The 5,804-nt window shown below is 37.3% G+C and overlaps 1 pseudogene; it reads left to right on the forward strand.

The window, feature by feature from the left end:
* Nucleotides 1-262: 262 nt before the first annotated feature.
* LOC140857210 (uncharacterized) lies at nucleotides 263-4,932 on the forward strand (annotated as a pseudogene).
* Nucleotides 4,933-5,804: the final 872 nt, after the last annotated feature.

Here is a 5,804-nt window from a genome sequence, read left to right on the forward strand (position 1 = left end):
TAGTGGCATTTTATATAGCCAATCATTCCGGGGAGGTTGTTTGGGAGGACCGGTCCTCAGAATAAACTATTGCATCATCAAACGAATGAACAAACGAAGCGGGGTAGGGAGGGAGATACAATATCTCCTTTCTTTCAATCCAATAATCAAACGGGTCGGGCAATGTTGAGGATTTTGACCCAAATCCAAACCCAAATCCCGCATCCAAGCTTAGATAGCAGACGAATCCATCTCCCAGGTTTATCCAGTCCTCTCACCGTCCTTCCTCCCTCCACACATGGCGACCGCCATGTCGAGCTCTCTCTCACTCCCCTGCGTCCCTCGCCGTCCGTCTGCAAACCCCACCTCTCCTCCACTTTCCTCCCTTCCTTCTCCTCTTCCTTCCGTCCACTTCTCCGCGGCGGACCCTCTCTTCTTCGCACTCCGAGGCCTCTCGCCGTAAAAGCCTTGGCCCCACCCAAGTCCTCAGGGAAACCCAAAAAGGGTAGATCTCCAGACCCGTAATTTTCCTTTCTTTGTACTTCCCTTTGATTACCCTCTTCGAATTGCAATTTTTTTTTTTTTTTTTTTCCATGCTGTGGCTGCTGCAGTGGTGGGTCTTATCAAGCTTGCTCTAGAGGCGGGGAAAGCAACTCCGGCCCGCCGGTGGGCCCTGCACTGGGGTCCAAGGGCGTCAACATCATGGCCTTCTGCAAGGAGTACAATGCCAAGACCGCGATAAGGCCGGCTATGTGATTCCCGTGGAAATCACGGTCTATGATGTGAGCCATCTAATTACTTCTTTGTTTGGTTCTCGTTAACTTATTTCTCTTCTGCATGCAATCTTCCCCTTCTTCTTCGCCATTTTAGTGCGATTCTGGAGATTGATTTCTGAAAACGAATGCTTACTGTAGTACTTTTGTGGACCATTTTAGGCGATTCTGGGGATCGATTTCCGAAAACGAATGCTTATTGTAATACTTTGGTGGACAATTTTATCTCGAAAAGTGACATGATTGTATATATGATACGTTTCTTCTCTGTTTGAATAGGATAAGAGCTTTACTTTCATTTTGAAAACCCCTCCTGCTTCGGTTTTGCTTCTCAAGGCTGCAGGTATGCTCCCTTCTGTTAGTATTTTCAAAGTATTTGATAATGCAGTGCTTCTTTTTACTAAATTCTAAAGTTTAATTTTTTTATCATATTAGACTACTTGTAGCAGCTACTGAATTAAAATATTCGCCATCGATTTAGATAGAATTGATGATTGCGTTTCTTGAGAACTTTTATGAACCATTTAGCCGATTGTACTCTGTGGCCATCTGTGCCTGTAATTATTTACTGTTTAATTCTAATAAAAAATGTACATATATGGTGAACTTTATTAAGCAGTTTATTTTCCCTAAGTATGAAGAAATGTTTGACTTAAATTGACAGTTTCATACTTCAACAATGAATTTCTTTCTGACCCTGTGAACAATCTGCTGTTTCATGTTTACAATCTATGCTTCATGAGGTTAGTTGCATGAGATTGGTTCTTCTCATGATGGTCGAACGAACCTCATGGATTCTAAAATATTGGAAATCTTTTAGGATCCTACTTTTTCTGCAGTTTTGTATTTTTAAAATGTAGATGCTGCTCATCCTCTAAAAGTCCATTTTACATTTCCTTGATTAGCACAAAAAAAAAGCACCTTCACTTTGACATAACCAATGCTATTTTTATGAAGTTAAAAGGGCATGAATAATGCATTAAGGTAATTTTAGTGTATCTGAACACATTACTACCAGTTTATTCCATCACATAAAACCTTGAGATGCTACAAGCTTTTCAGAGAAATGGCATCCAAATTATTTAGATGGATCCATACAATCAGTGAATACACGACATAAAGAATTTTGACCAGACTGAGAGTAGAAAAGATTTTACTGATTTATAGTCATATTCATGTTGCATACATCTCATAATTACTCCAATAGGAAGCATTTTTTATATAACCATCTTGTATCATGACAAAAGAAGATGGCTTTGACATTTTTCTCACATTTTTATGTTTAACAAGTGCCACATTTATGCAACTACCAAGCGGACAACCATAGCAAGTTATATATATATATATATATATATATAATGTTGAGAATAAGAAACTTGTTTTCTAGTTCAGCAATGTTAGTGGTTTCAGCAGTTTCACATCGAGTTCTGGTCAAAATAGTTAGGAAATAGTCTAGAAAACTAAAAAATAAGGGGGAAAAAACCAACTTATTTTCCATCATTCGACTGTGTTTAAAATTATCTAGTTCATAACTTTGGCTGAGTTTAAATTATACTTAAGTATTTCCTTTGACTTGACTGCATTTTTTAAGTTATCTAAGATCATAATTTATATAATTGGGTAGTTTCAAGTTGAAACTAAGCTATATTCAATCTTAGTGGATTAAATATATCACATAAGTGTACTCATCTCGATGTAAAATATAAGTATCAGTCTATCAAGTGTAAACTAACAAGATAAGTGCATGATTATAAAATAATTAGTTTTGCCTATTCAATACGGCATACTATTGTAAGGTAAGTTACACAATTGATAACAGCCATCATCATCATTATCAGGATCTAAGTGGGAGTATTGATAAAGATGATGACAATATGAGGTAGCTTGCTGCGAATCCCAGTAGTTATAAAATGTTCAATTTATTGTATGTGAAATTTTTTTTTTTTGTGAAATGGTTTGTTTCTTGTTATTTATGATAATCTTTGTAAAATACAATGATAAAGGATATTAGAAACCTTGACCATCAAGAATTATATTATTATGTCTCTTTTTATTCAAGAAGCAAAAAGAAAATACATTGAAAATTGATGCTAAATAGCTTATATACTTAATAAACAAACAGAGGACAAAAAAAAAAACAAAAAAAAAAAAGATAGCAAACATCAAAATAGAGCTTTAAAAAAGCGTCAATAGTTAATTCGGTTAGTTTCAGTTAAAACGGATCGAAACCACCAAAACTGGCTGGAACCGAAGTTGGGGTCAGTTTGGGTTCATTTTCCTTAAAAACATAAAACTGTGGCATAACTTTAAAAAAAAGAAATAGTTAATTCCAAAGATCCTTTAGTTATGTCCCTATATAGATAATACAAGTTTAAAAAGGATAATTAGATATCATAAATTGTCACTTTTGTGCCAGGGGAAGGTGCAGCATTATCTTGATTCCATCCACAAAAGGATGGCTTGATAAATTCTAAAGGCATCCATTGCAGGATCAAAATATTCAAGCTGTTATCAGCCACACTCCTCTGCAATTCAAACTAAGAGCAAATATAATACTTATTGTTTCCTGCAATGGATCCCCAATCACTCCCACTTTTTCACGTTCTCAGCTCTAAGAAAAATGAAGTGTATCTACTAATATAAAAGTTGATAAGTTGAGATATGCGTGTGGATGTGATTGTTGAATATCATAGAGATTTGGGTGGACTTGTAAACACAAGTGTAACAAAGATGAGAGTGTCGAGGTTGGCCTTGAAGCATCGCATGTGATGACAATATGAGTTTTGTGATATGCCAAATTGCCACTTTGGATGCACTCTCATATGGAGAGGTATGCAAGCTTAATCCAAATCTATCATCTCATGTCAATTGTATGGTTTCCCCCTTTTTTGGCCATTCATTAATGAAGTGCCAAAAAAGGTTACACATATTTCTTTTTTCAATCCACCAATTTTCGCTGCTGTCTCATAGACTATTGACATGTCTTGAACAAAATGAGTATCATGTGCTTTTTCAATCCACCAATTTTCGCTGCTGTCTCATAGACTATTGACATGTCTTGAACAAAATGAGTATCATGTGCTTTTATCATCTATGCCACCATCTCACGTAGTTGACCTTTACCATATGTGCTGCTTAAGACATAAAACTGGAAGTGGGGAAAGAAATATGACATGCTTCGTGAAAATATGATCATCACAAGGTGACAGCTTTATAGACGATGTTTGACATGGTTGGCAGTCAACTGCAATTTTGTGGTTCAGTCTTTAATTGATGTGGTGATTGCATATGTTATGTATCTTTAATGTTAGTTTGGATGGTCATTAATATGTAAAATAGAATATTATGGCTAATTTTTTACTGAATTGTATCTAGTTTTTTAGTAAAGTTGATAGTTGTGTCAAATTTTGTGCATACACCCTGGTTTGTCTGTATGAATGCATGCATACGTGTGATGGACAATGTTGTCCTCCAAACAAATGGGTCCGAATTTGTCATTCTAAGTTGCTCCCATATACGTCTCCCAATCCATATATGGCACTACCCATACATGGCACTTTTCCATTGGTCCATGCCGTAACCAGGTGATAAAATAAAATTTCTTCAGACAGCCAACACAGATGGCAGATTGGGCACCGTCATGGAATATTTTGTGCATGTAGAAAAACAAACTTGTTCCATGATAATAGATTTATATTGCCTATCTTTTTCTGCCAACCTTGCTTATTTTCAGTAGCCTGCTGAATTGATCATCCCATTTGTGATGCTTAGGAGTTGAGAAAGGTTCAAAAGAACCAAAGCTAGAAAAGGTGGGGAAGATAACGTTGAGCAACTACGTGCAATAGCAACGGAAAAGCTGCCAGACTTGAACTGTAAAAATATTGAATCTGCCATGAGAATTGTAGCAGGTACTGCAGCTAACATGGGCATCGACATCGATCCTCCGGTACTTGAACCCAAGAAGAAAGTACTTCGATAGCAAGTATGTTTTCCATTCAACTGTCATATGTTCTCAATTGGAATCTGTGGATTGTGATTTCCACTTATGTATTAGAGTCCCTACTCGGTCTGAACAAATTTTTTGCCCCACTTGATATTCTTTTGGAACTCATTTGTTGTATAGAAGTTAAGCAGAAATTCTAATTATTTGCCCATGGGCAAAGGCTTTTGTTGCATAAAATCTAGTGCAGCCCCGAAACCCGAAAATGCCTCTCTCTCTTGGCCGGTGCAAAGGCTACTATGAATATAAGTTGGCATGGAATAGTTTTCCGCTTGAATGTACCCACAATAGTGCTGTGATTTATCATTTATGAAAGTTCCAAAGAATCCAAACCATCTACCTAGACCTACTACTATTTTTTCAGTGTTGGGTACGAGGATTAGAGTCCTTGACAGGTGCAGAAGGTTGCCCACAGATCAAGATTGTGGTGTTCTTCATTTTTTTTCTCTTTCTTTTGGTTTTTTTTGGAAGCGTCCATAGGCAATGAGTTACACAAAAAGGTATCTCTCCTTTAAACATCTCTAATTCCCTTGAATTCCTTTAGTCTAGTCGGTACGAGCTGGAATGTGTTTTAGAGGCGCATGGTGGGGATGTTTTCTTCTAATCCTCTTGGCTGCTCACAGTGTGAAAGACGGAGTCCTGTTGGAAAGCAGGAACCGTGTAAGAGAAAACGTCAGGAGCTCAAGGATGAAAGGAACCGAAAAGGAGGGTTTCGGCTCCTGAAGTATCCAAGTCGACTTGCTATTATTCTTTCAAAGGAGGGGATGAGATGTTTTTCCTGGATAAGAAACTTTTTTGGGAGTGTCGAGCATGCCGTAGGTGAGACGCGGAGTGGTTGTACCCCGAGGGTTCTTTCTCATTCTAGCTACTGAGAATTAACCATCCATCACGAAAGTAGAAATTCTGCCACGGCATTTTGCATATTGTATGCATGCATACTCTATTTTTTATAAAAAAAGAAAAAATAGAAGTAGGATGGAGCTAGCTAAGCCTAGTCAAAATTAGTCACTGTTACTCATAGCCAACACTTGATGACTCTACCAATTAAGCCA

The sequence above is a fragment of the Elaeis guineensis genome, chromosome 4, assembly GCF_000442705.2.
Source record: "Elaeis guineensis isolate ETL-2024a chromosome 4, EG11, whole genome shotgun sequence".
Taxonomy (NCBI): Eukaryota; Viridiplantae; Streptophyta; class Magnoliopsida; order Arecales; family Arecaceae; genus Elaeis; species Elaeis guineensis.